This window comes from Hermetia illucens, chromosome 6, assembly GCF_905115235.1.
Source record: "Hermetia illucens chromosome 6, iHerIll2.2.curated.20191125, whole genome shotgun sequence".
NCBI classification, from domain to species: Eukaryota; Metazoa; Arthropoda; class Insecta; order Diptera; family Stratiomyidae; genus Hermetia; species Hermetia illucens.
In genome coordinates this window covers 57,156,059-57,168,882 of record NC_051854.1, presented here as the reverse complement: position 1 = coordinate 57,168,882, position 12,824 = coordinate 57,156,059, and the positions used below count along the sequence as shown (strand labels likewise).

General features: G+C 42.5%; 1 protein-coding gene across 16 annotated transcripts in view; it reads right to left on the bottom strand.

The window, feature by feature from the left end:
- LOC119658683 (TLD domain-containing protein 2) overlaps positions 1 to 12,824 on the bottom strand; it is a 357,611-nt gene that overhangs the window by 124,287 nt on the left and 220,500 nt on the right. The gene's annotated exons all lie outside the window — the stretch shown is intronic.

Genomic DNA, 12,824 nt, shown 5'->3' with positions numbered 1-12,824 from the left:
CACCCTTCCAACAAATGTCAAAACTAAGATCGGATTTGTAAAGCACTAATCGGGACCTTTAATTTGATACCCCACATGACTATATTTGATGAAAAAAAATTTTACACACCCCTTTTTGCATGTATGGGGACTACTCCTTAAATTCGACGTAAAAGGATGTAATTCACTGTATGCGTGAGCGTTCACAGTTCCCACCTTTCTACCAAATTTGGTGTCAATCGCTATAACCGTCTCCGAGAAAAATGCGTGTGACGGACAGACAGACAGACAGACAGACAGACGGACAGACAGACAAACAGACAGACAGATAGAAAACCGATTTTAATAAGGTTTTGTGTTTACACAAAACCTTAAAAACGGCCTTCACACGGGATGACCCCCTTAATATGTTAGATGGTGGTATGAGATCCTCTTAGCTACACTCGAATGAAGCATTCGATTTAGACGACCTAATCCCGGTTTCGCTAAGACACATTCATCCTGGAGTATAAAGTTAACTTAAAAATGAATCTAATTTCACATTTACTGTCAGGGGAAATGAAGTCCTCTTCTTTGAGACAAAATTACATGCCTTACTACTGACCCTGTCCATACAGGGTCATATTATCATTGGCGTTTATTGAAGCAAGTACACCTTTTAAACCGAGAATATGGAGTGCCCTCCATTAACATTAATAGAAAGAGTTGGATCAGATGGAAGACAGAGTTGGCCGCCTTCCATAAATCGCTTAGCAAGGAAGCGGGATTTCTTAAGCCATTAGGCGATTTCCGAAGTTTAGTATTTTCTGTGTCAATGGTCAATGTAATTTACGCGAAAAAAATACTAAGGAATAGTTTGATCAAGACCAACACACCTTATTGAAGTTTTTTACTGAAGTGTGTAAGGATTTGCCAGAGACAGAAAACCTGCACTAAATAGGCGAATCAACCTACCTACTATCTCTGCTAATCCGACACCTAATCTCCAATAAATCTGACACTTTGATACTCACTACATTCGCTTTAGAATTCCAAAAGAATGAAAATCCGAGGACATTTCTACAAGTCAAATAACATTCACTCGTATTTATACATGAACAAGATAAACGTCGTTTCAAACGACATTTGAAACGCGTGACAGGTCAATGTGGTAGAGTTGAAATAAAAACAAATTTTAAGAGCGTTACTTACAGCTTTTAACATGAGCAATTTGCATGAATAGAAATATAGACACGTCTATTAGTCGTAAGCTATTTTTACGTCTTGGGTTTAATTACATTTGCCATGAGAGGGAAACAACAAGATTACCCATAAAAGTATGAAGTGGTTTAGTGTGTTTCTAGGACTTCTCAAAGTATCTTTTTCCTATCAAAAGCCTAGCTAGTCTACATCTATGATGTCATAGTTATCAAACATCACAACTCATCTTCCCCAGACCGTCGACAGTTTTTTTTTGTTGGTAAACCTTGCTACCATCTTTAGTGAGAACACGTTAAGGCTAAAAATATCTCCAAAAGCCATAGAGTTTGTCTCTATTCGACTTCCTTGACCTAATTCGAGTTCACTAAACAACGGAACACTTTTCTACTTTTCTCTAAGCCTTCACATTGCTATGTTTGTTCATGTCTACCGAAATGTAGAATTCTATTCTCAAGAATTACGCCCAGATGACCAGGTGTAAATATTCGGTACAACTTGTGTAGGAAAAAGAAGGAGCAGCTTTGGAACTTTCCATTGTTATAAAGAGTTTACACTGAATTGCAATCAATATCTGCAAAAAAGAGGAAACAACAAATTTGGACGGAAGTAGGTCAGGGTGGATACATAGAGAGCACATCTTGACTAGGAATTATTTCTTGTTGACCGGATATCGAAAAGATGTTCATCGTGTTCAATGTAACAAACTTTCACTAGCTGGAGTCAATTCAAAGTGAGAAACTTTCCTTATGGAGCCACCTGGAAAACATAAATTTAGAATACATCCTAGCAGGAACAGGAAATTTAAAATGGAAAAAAATAGATGACATTTCCCTTTTGAGCTCAAAAAAGGATGTTACTCTACAAATCACGTTTTTCCTTTCATCGGTGCAAGCCGTTCTGAAGGATGCTCTATCTGCTTCTTAAAATAGAATCACCGGATATTTTGAAGATGAAATTATCTCGGAGATGCTATAATGTGCAATAAGATGGAGCCGAGACTATGGTTATGTACGGTTGCACCTGTTTGGCCTGTGAATCGTCTTGTTAACATACATAGCGGGCAGTCCCTATATAATCGGCTTATCTAGACTTTAAGTAAATAGAATTAGCGAACAAAATTTGCTTAAAACCGTAGAAGATTCTCGGAAAACCTGAAACTAAGTAAAATTTAGCTTCAGCTTAGATTCGGTTTGAAATATGGCTCGTTTAGGTTGAATATAATTCGAAGCCACCCCGTGTTTGCGGTTACATAAAAAGGGGAGAATAACACCTGTAACCACTTTCGGTGACACCGCTCCCTGGGCAGAGGTGAGGCAGCGTCTAATGGGTTACCACTACCCTAGAAGAAAACCGTTAGTCGCCTTGGTCTTTTCTCAACATAAGGTTAAACAATGTTTACTGAAAACTGAAAAAACAAGTCGGGAAACCGGAGGCTGGACGCTTCAGGTATGAAAGGTTTTGTGTATTTCTTTTATAAAGGCATTTGAGTGTGAATTTATCCCATTAGTATATAACACGTAATATATGCATATATTATGTGAGAATATCCACTTATGAGCGATATTGACATTAAAAATCTGAGTGAAATTATGCGGTGTGGCAAACTTGTTTGCACTGATGAAGGGAACAAGTGGTTCCCGAAATGTCGGTATTTGCAAGAATAAATACCCACACCAACGAAAAAGAAACAACAAGTTTTTTTTTTTTATTACTTCAATTAAAAATCTTGAAAGAAAGAAGACAAATTTGACCTATTATAACTTTGTTAGTAATAGTGCAATTTCCACCAAACTTGGTAGGATCAAGCTCTATATTATAGCTTACATTGCTGCCATTCCTCGTGCTAAGATGAATTAAAGGGGGATTCCGCAGCCAATTACTTAAAATTATAGTAATATACTTTAATTAACTTTATTTGAAGAGATATCGGTTTGGGAGGTATTTCGGAGTATAGCCACCATATAGTGGCAGCCTCTTGATTTTTTTTTCAGAATTTTCGGTTGGGCAGTTTCTGAGAATGGCCCCCTTAAATAAATGATCACTTTCAACACCCCGACCTACCCGCATTTCCAACAAATGTCAAAACTAAGACCAACTTCGGAAAGTACTAATGGAGACCTTTCGTTTGATACCCCACATGACTATATTTGTTGAAAAAAAATGTACACCCCCCCTTTTGCATGTACATCCCTTAAATTCGGCGCAACAGAATGTAACTCACTGTATGCGTGAGCGTTCACAGTTCCCACCTTTGCACCAAATTTGGTGTCAATCGCTGCTACAGTATTCGTGAAACCTTCCCACTGTCGAGATAGACACCGCCGATGTTCCCATGGTAAGTGAAAAGGAGGTCCTCGAAGCTGCGAATAAAATTGTTGGAAATAAAGTACCTGGCTTGGATAGCATCCCCAATAAAGCTCTCAAGGCAGCAGTCAAAACAGCTCCAAATATATTTGCCGAGGCGTTCACCACATGCCTTAAAGAAGGAGAATTTCCTACACAATGGAAGAAGCAGAAATTAATTCTAGTCCCCAAGCCAAACAAACCTTTGGGTGAAGCTTCGTCCTACAGGCCGATATTCCTTCTAAATAATAGTGGCAAACTATTCGAACGAGTAATCTCTAACAGATTAATTCCAATTGCCGAAAAGGATGGCGGTCTCTCCGAAAATCAGCTCGGTTTTCAAAAGAAGAGGTCTACAACGGATGCACTTGTCCTAGTAGCTAACAAAGCTAAGACCGCACTTGACGAGGGCAAATGTTGTGCAGTGATTACACCTGATGTGAAGAAGCCTTCAATTCCACTAGATGGAGCAAGATACTTGAGTCCCTAATCAACTTAGGCGTTGTACCTGGTGCGTATCGTTGCCGACTTTCTAATCGATAGGATTCAGTGCTGCGGATCAAATGAAGGAATGAACTCTTGTGGATTATTATGTATAACGGAGTACTGACCCTAGACCTTCCTGTTGGTGTGGCCTCCATTGATTTCGCGGATGATATTGGTGTGACGGTTGTTGCACGCCTTCTCGAAGAAGTCGAGCTTTGTGCAAATGAAGCAGTCTATGAGATTAAGTCCTGGTTAGAGAATGCTGGTCTAAAGCTCGCAGAACATAAGACGGAAGTAGTACTTATTACCAAGCGGAGAAAGTACACTTCTATGATGATCATTGTTGGAATGCAAACAATTTATTCCAAGCCTGTGCTTAAGTACTTAGATGTAATGATTGACCAGAGGTTAAATTTCAGATTGCATGTGGAAGGTGCAGCAACCAAGGCATATAATATCGGAGCGCTGGTTGCGAGAATGCTACCAAATATAGGTGGCCCAAGGCCGAGTCGTCAACTCCTTATTTCGAAGGTGGTCAGTTCGATCCTACTGAAAGCACTGAAAAATATAGCAAATAAGAGGAAGATTGGAGCTACGTATCGCATAAGTGTACTCCGAGCATGTTGCGCTTACAAAACAATATCCAATGAAGCAACTTGCGTGATAGCAGGAATGGTCCCGATTGAGATTCTGGAGAAAGAAATACAACGACTCTACGATCGAACGTATATCACCGGAGAATCTCCTGGCGTCGGCGACAGTCCGCACGAACTGAAACTGTCGCGGAATGGCAAGAGAAGTGGGATGAGTCAGAAAAAGGCCGCTGGACTCACAAAATCATATGGAATATTCGGGAATGGATCGAGCGACCCCACGGCGAAGTAGGTTTCGACCTTTCTCAATTCTTGCGCGGACACGGAGACTATCGAGCATGTCTGTATCGATTTGGGCGTGATGATTCGCCATATTGCCCAAAGTGCCCAAATACTGCAGAGGATGCTGAACACGTCTTTTTTCATTGCCCCAGATTCAAAGCCCAAAGGGCTACATCAGAAGCTACAATCAGGGAGCACTTTACACCAGAAAATATAATGGAATTTATGGTGAAAGCAACGGGGATATGAACCGAAGTCGAAAAAGTGATTGCAGCCATCGGAAAGAAGCTTCGGCAGGAAGAAGTCATCCGAAAGAAAGAAAAGAAAAACAAAAGACAGGCAGTAAACCTTAAAAATGACGTTAACTAATAAGGCGCTTTCTACTGTGCATAACAATGTAGCCTCAACACCGTCTCAGAAGTCTATGCACCAGGCCTCTCATTCTGTATTGAATTCGCCTGTAATGCCCTCCTACATCAGGGTTGCTTCCACTGGCTCTACACCCCTAATCCAGCGGCCTCCATGCGACGAGTTATGGTCCACCGAGCCTCCGATCCTGTCTCGCTCCATCGCGCCTACGAGGGGACAATATCCGCAGCCTCCTCAGCAAGTTTTGAATGGGAACACAGCCGCCCCACTTTCTGACATCGTTCCAGTCGCCAACGAAGCTCCGCTTCCCGCTACCGCCATATATCCTGGTACTTCAACCATCCATACCAGTGGCCCCAAGTTAAAGGTGGCGTCCCCACCTAAACAGCTCTTCATCTCCAGGCTAGCGTTCACAACGTCTACGGACGATGTTCTGGAGTATATAAGGAGCAAAGTTGGTTTACTTTCTCCTCTGTCCTGCATTAAACTCACAAAAGACGACAACACCGACCGGGTCATTGCATCGTTCAAGGTTACTTACACACACGAAGTTGATGTCCTCGGCAACCCTTCTTTCTGGCCTGAAGGTGTATTCATAAAGCCGTATAAGCGCCCCAATTCGCGGGTAAATTTCAGGGCAACCCGCCTGCCTCGCCGGGCTATATAACTGGATCCATGTTCACTATCCGTATGTTTTATCAGAACGTCAGGGGTTTAAGAACTAAGCTGGGGGCCTTCAATTTATCCGCGCTGGCTCATCAACACCATGCCATCTGTATTTCCGAAACCTGGCTAGACGATGCCATATTATACTCCGAGCTCCCCGAAGGGTACTCCACTTTCCGTTGTGACAGGGACCGGGATGCTTCTCGTAAGTCCACTGGCGGTGGAGTCCTAATTGCTATAAAAGATTCACTCCCCGCTGAACTCGTCTTCTCCTCCTCTGGCTTTCCTTTTGATTGTGTTGCTCTTCGTGTCTCCCCGCCCAACTTCCTCCCGTTCATTGTTTCTTGTGTTTATGTCCCCTGTGCTAGCCCTTCTCACCTGTATGAAGAATTGTTTGACAGTTTGTCTGAACTCCTTACCGTCAGATTCCCTTCCCTCCCTTTCTTCCTTTGCGGAGATTTCAACCTCCCCATGCTCAACTGGCCTAATCATCCTAGTCTTCCAATTCCTTCCAACAACCTCTCCTACTCTTCCCTCCCATTTTCTTCCTTTATGTATACTTGCTCTGCCCTGAATTTCAACACCACCAAAAACTCCTTGGGCCGCACTCTCGATCTCTTCCTTTCCAACCTCCCTGAGCGCCACCTCCCTTTATTTCCTGGCACATCCCCGTATGTAAAAACCGACGCTCACCATCCCGCGGTTGAATTTGAAGCGGAGCTCCCTCGTTCAAAACCCAAAACCAAGCGTAAACCCACTAAGTTCAACTTCCGCAAAGCCAATTTTGTCGGTCTGAACTCAGCTTTAGCGTCTTTCAACTGGGTTCATATATTAAGTAATTCATCGTGTGATCAAGCTGTTAACACCTTCTACAATATCCTCTCTGATCTCCTCTCCTGTTATGTCCCTTCTTCCCCTCCCTGCCTACGTTCTTTCCCAACTTGGTTCACAACGGAACTTCATATTAACATGCGCTTGAAACATACACTGAGGAAGAAGTTTCGGGCTTCTAAAAATGACGCCGACCTTGCTCAATTTAAAGCTATACGATCTACTGTGAAGTCAATGGTCAGAAAGGCGCGTAAAAGGTACCTATTGAGCGTCGAAGCCGCCCTTGCCCGCGGTAGCTTAAAACTCTTTTGGTCTCACGCTCGCAACTCTCGTAATCCAACTCATTCTGTCCCTTCTTCTATCAGCTTCGCTGACTCCACTGCCAACTCCCCACAACAATCCTGCGACCTTCTCTGCACCTACTTCTCTTCAGTGTTTTCTCCCTTGAGCCCTTCACCCTCTACACCTTTCATAACCACAGACTCCTCCGAATCACTAGCCATTCCTCTCCTTACGCCTTCCTTGGTTGAGTTCCTCATTGGTAACCTTGACCCCAATGTCGGACCTGGCCCCGATGGGCTTCCTAATCTCTTCCTCCTTAACTGTAGAAAACACATTTCCCTCCCCCTGTGTATAATCTACAACAAAAGTCTAGACGAATGCTACTTTCCCCGTCTCTGGAAAGAGGCCCTTATCATTCCTATCCTCAAGAGCGGAGACCCTTCCCTTGCTGTGAACTACCGCCCCATTTCCCTTCTCTCCTCTTGCTCCAAAATCTTAGAAAGATACGTCAACGACTGGTTGACCGCGCACTTCGGTCACCTCATTGTCAAAGAGCAGCATGGTTTCGTGAAACATAGATCAACGGCTTCAAATCTTCTGGTCTTTACCAACTTTGTTGCTAAACGCTTGAATTCACGACAGGAGGTATATGCTGTTTATACTGATTTCTCCAAAGCCTTTGACACCGTTGACCATAACATTCTCCTCTCTAAACTTTCTTCGCTAGAGTTCCCTCCCTCAGTCATCTCCTGGCTTTCCTCCTATCTCTCATACCGTTCCTGCAAAGTTTCTTTTCATGGTCACTCATCTCGTTCCTTCTCTCCTTCCTCTGGTGTTCCCCAAGGCTCTATACTTGGCCCGCTACTCTTCCTGTTTTTTTATCAATGACCTCGCCTCCATCCTCACCTGTCCGTATTTGCTTTACGCAGACGACCTTAAATTGTTTGCTTCTGTTTTCTCTCCATTGGACTGTGCTCTCTTACAATCCAACCTTGATAATTTAGCCCGATGGTGTTCGGTCAACAAGCTAACACTGAATGTCAACAAATGCCACTGGATGCGCTATTCCCTGAAACCCTCCCCATCATCCTTTCCCTATTCTCTCAGTGGGCAATCCCTTTCACTACTGACCTCCTTCAAAGACCTGGGTGTAATATTCGACGATAAACTTCGTTTCAATTCCCACTTCGTTGACATCATCAATAGAGCTTCCAAAATGTCTGGTTTTATCCTACGTTCCTCGTCCGACTTTACCTCAATCCAGCCCTCCTTAACACTCTTCAATTCCCTTGTCAAAAACATCCTTGAATACTGCTCTGTAGTCTGGTCCACCTACCGCATCCGTGACGGCCGCGCTCTTGAAGCTGTACAACGCAAATTCACCCGGACCCTCTTTTACAAAAAGAACCTTCCACGGGTTGATTATCCGTCACGACTCCGCACCCTCAATCTCCCCTCCCTACAGCAACGCCGTATTTTCCTTGATATGTGTACTCTTTTCAAACTCTGCAATGGTCTGATGGACTGCTCCGTCAACTCGGATATTACTCCCCGTATCGCCTCGTCTCATGACACACGTAATGCGGACATTTTTGATGTGCCCTTCGCCGAGCTCGAGATTTACTTTCACTCTCCGATCCCGAGGTTTTGCCGGTCCTACAATGCCCTACAGCTTGGTTCATTTGACTCTATGTTCCTCTCTAGCTTTAAGCGCAAAATATGCCATTTACTTGCTCCTCCCTCTGAGGACAATATGTAATAAGAAATTTGCTTTCTGTGTATTGTCCTCATTAAATAAATAAATAAATAAATAAATGAGACTTGATAGTCCCTAGTCATGCAAGCTGGACTGACTTAATCACCAGAAACTTATATAACGTCCGACCACATACTCCAATGATGATCCATCCGAAATTTGTAGGAACTTTGGATACATCCACCATATATAGTATGATAGTTCAAACATTGCAACCTTTATCATTTTGCGAAATCTTCTGAATGAAATGAAGATAATCATGGTTTCGATAAACTATTATGACTATGTCTACTATGTGTTCGGATGGCTCAATTGGTTATAGCGCTAGGCTCTCATAGCGGAAGGTCGCGGTACAAATCTCGCTAAAGGCATAGGATTTTGTTATCGTGACTGGATGTCCGATACCAGTCGTCAAATCAGGTTAATAATCTCGAGCGAGCGCAATGCTGACCACATTGCCTCCCAGAGGGCACTGTGGTGTACCGTTACAGTCTTGAATGAAGTGCTCTAACATACTTCAAGGCCCTGATCCAATATGGATTGTTGCGCCAACGATTATTATTATTATTATCAGAGGCGTAGTGTTGTCTTTGTCAACTACGACCAAACTGTCGACAAGGTGAAACTAACACAGAAAAGGACGTAAGTTTGACAAAATTGCCTAGAATAGAGAGGCCGGTACGATTGATGAGAGAGACGAAAAGGACAAAGTCAAATATCAGACAATTGCTAGTGAATGCAACAATAAGCGCCAGGCACGCCAACATAAGACATAGTCTACGAAGTAGCGCATTCGATCTTAGGAAGAAATTACACACCATTAACAAGAGGAAATGGGACGTCGACCACCATATAAGCAACCAATGGTAAGGGTAATCTCCTAGTTCCCTTCAAATAAGACGACACTAATAGTGGAGCCTTGGATTTGAGAGATTTACGATAAAAGATTTCCAGAACGAACATATTCTACGGCTAAAAAAAAAACGCGAAACGCCTACTTCTACACCAGAAAGGGCTTATATACTTCCCTGTCCCCTGACACAGATTCTAGTATTTAACCCTGGTCAAACTGGAATCAATGGGAACAGAGGATTTGTATGTTACTTCACCATATGTGACTTACTATGACACCAGTTGCGGACCTACAGCATTTAGTTTTTTTCTGCCACAGCGTGGCAAATAGCCCTGTTGATATGCTGATATGTCAATGCAAAGCGCACACGGTGGTGCAATTTGGAAACCAACAAACGAGGTGAGTCGCATTTTAACCACCACCACCGCACCAAACTATCAACATATATCGGGGTCAGAACATTCTGCTTTCCAAATTCAAATTTTTGTAGGGCATGGAAGATATCCTTAACAGCACCCTACATATTTATTGATAATGAGACCTTCAGAGTGGAAAACTGGATAGTTTCTAATCCCAGATTTTTCTTGGATCATAGTTAGTATATACTACTTGATATGATGTTTGTGGTAGAGATCCATAAAACGTTCAGAGAAGTACTGAGTAGAGGAAGCTGAATTAGCGGTTAATGGCAGCATTTGCACCGTAGATCGACCGGAGTCGGAAATGGATCCCTTAGAGAAGACAACTTCAACATCTGCTTAAAGTAGCTGCCATTCGAAAATTACCTGAAGTTGTACAAGAGTACTATCACGACTCAGCAAGATTATGGCCAACGTACATAGGAACCCACACCTGGGGACACGTTCGGGTAGTTTTTATATAAAAGTGAACATAAGTCCGCAAAGGATGTTACCCCAATCAGTCTTACCTCCATTATATAGTCTTAGTCCTCCAAGGACAATTATGGAGATACTGACCCATTTCATTGACAGTTGAACTTCGCTTACTTCAGAGGAAAATCTATAAAGAGTGCTCTTCACGAGGTAATTAGTACGATTAAGTGGACGTTTTACAATAAGCAATACACTTTAGCTGCCTTCCTCGACATATTTTAGAAAGATTATTCAATAATGTCAGTACCAAAGCCATCCAGGCAGCTCAAACCAGAATAAAGTTGGAGGAAACCAGGGTAATCTAATTGGATCTGGGAGGCAGATGCCTAGGGCAATATTTTAGGTAACAGTCACAAATGAGATGTTACCTATCGCTATCATTTTGGAGGGAACACGGAAAAAAGTGAGCCTATAAACTGCTGTGTGAGGATTTGGCATAAATCAAGCAAAAACTAACCTGACCTAATGCAATTCACTACTGGACGGACAATTAATGCCACCTTCTTCCAATGTAAAGAACCTTGGCAATGCATAAGAAATGATTCCACTCCTAAGCGAAATATATATAGTTTGGCAGACAGTCAAGCCGTCATTTAAGGTTTAGAATCAGCGATGAAATCTTCCAAACTCAAAATCAAATGGCGCATTTTCATTACTTGCACTAAATCGAAAAAACTTGGCTCTCTTACGATAAATCCTGGAGACATGAGCTTATGAGCCAGACACGTGCAAATGCTTGCAGGATCCCAGTGATCTGAGAAAGAGATTCTCATGCACTTCCTTTGCTATTGCCTAACTATTTACGAAAGTAATAAAACTAGGTAGCGGAAACCGTTCTTTGGTGATCTCAAAACAGGCTGTTATCTTTCGTAAACCTCATAGATCGGCGGTACGATGGGGTGTCGCAGAAGATTCGGGATAGTTTGCACCCACACCGGTAGGAGAAGATGAAGTAAATCAGACGAGAGTCACTTCGAGTTAGGGAGAGAGTCTGCGAGTTTGGTGAAAATAGAAGAAGTAGAACTTGAAGTTTCTGAGGGCCAATTAAACCGAAAATCACAGAAGTTAGAATGGTGGCTTTGGATGGATCGCAGTGGCGAACTGTGCATATTGGCAAGAGCATAAGGATACAAAGCGAAAGAAACTTATTAAAGAAGCAGGTGAGATGGAATAATATAAAAGATACAGATGGTGTGGACGTATGTTAAAAAAGTGGGTTGGGTCCCAGTCTATAGTCGAAAGGACTGAGTTCAAACCGCTGGAATTGACATCTCGAAAATCGAATTTAACTGGCTTGCGCAAAAGATTGGAATTGAGATAAGCAATTTGAACACCGAAGGAGTATGTGGATATTGAAAGAAATAAAGCACAGATAGGTTGGAGAGAACAAGATCGAGAGTGCAATTCAACAGATTTACGTTGAAGTTGAACTGAAGAGCGACACAGGAGGACTTCTTCGTCAGCATCAACGGCACAACAACCGGTATCCTGTCTAGGCCTGCCTTAATATGGAGCTCCAGCCATCCTGATTTTGCCACCAATTCGATACGCCTAAAAGCTGTTTAGCGTTCTAGCCTACGCCATCATTCCATCTCAGGAAAGGTCTACCTTGTCTCTTTTGTGCCGTAGATATTGCCCTTATAGACCTTCCCGGCTGGATTACCCCCATGCACAGTAACCTATTGAGCCGGATTCTACCCACAACCAGACGTTCATGGTATCGCTTATAGCTTTTATGTAGGGTATGGAAAAGTCCATCCTCATGGCCATGTTCCGTGAAAATGAAATTTAAGGAAGCCCCCGTTAAAATTCAACACAAAATGGCACCACTCGCTGCATGTAAAGGGACACACAGAACACAGGTTCTCACCAAATTTCGTAACAATCAGTTTAGCCTTTTCTGAGTAAATCGGGTGTGATAGACAGGCAGACAGACATTGAACCGATTTTAATAAGGTTTTGTGCAAACACCTTAAAAAGGGCTGGAGGGAAGTAGATTCTTCGTGATTGGAATTTTAATATTTCACTCGAACGTCAATTATTTTTGTTAATTATGACGTCAACATCTCTTTTGTATGTCTTAAGATGCAATAAATTCGAAACTTTGAACTGCTATAACTTTGATACTAATAGTCGAATTTCCATGAAGCTTGGTGTACGTATGCATGATACCGTCCTCTAGCCTGGGCCTCCTAGGATAAACTTAAGGTTTTTTTTCAGTCAATTTCTAAAAGTTGACAATATACTGTTAATAAGTTTATTTGAGCAGATATCGAAATTGGAACTATTTT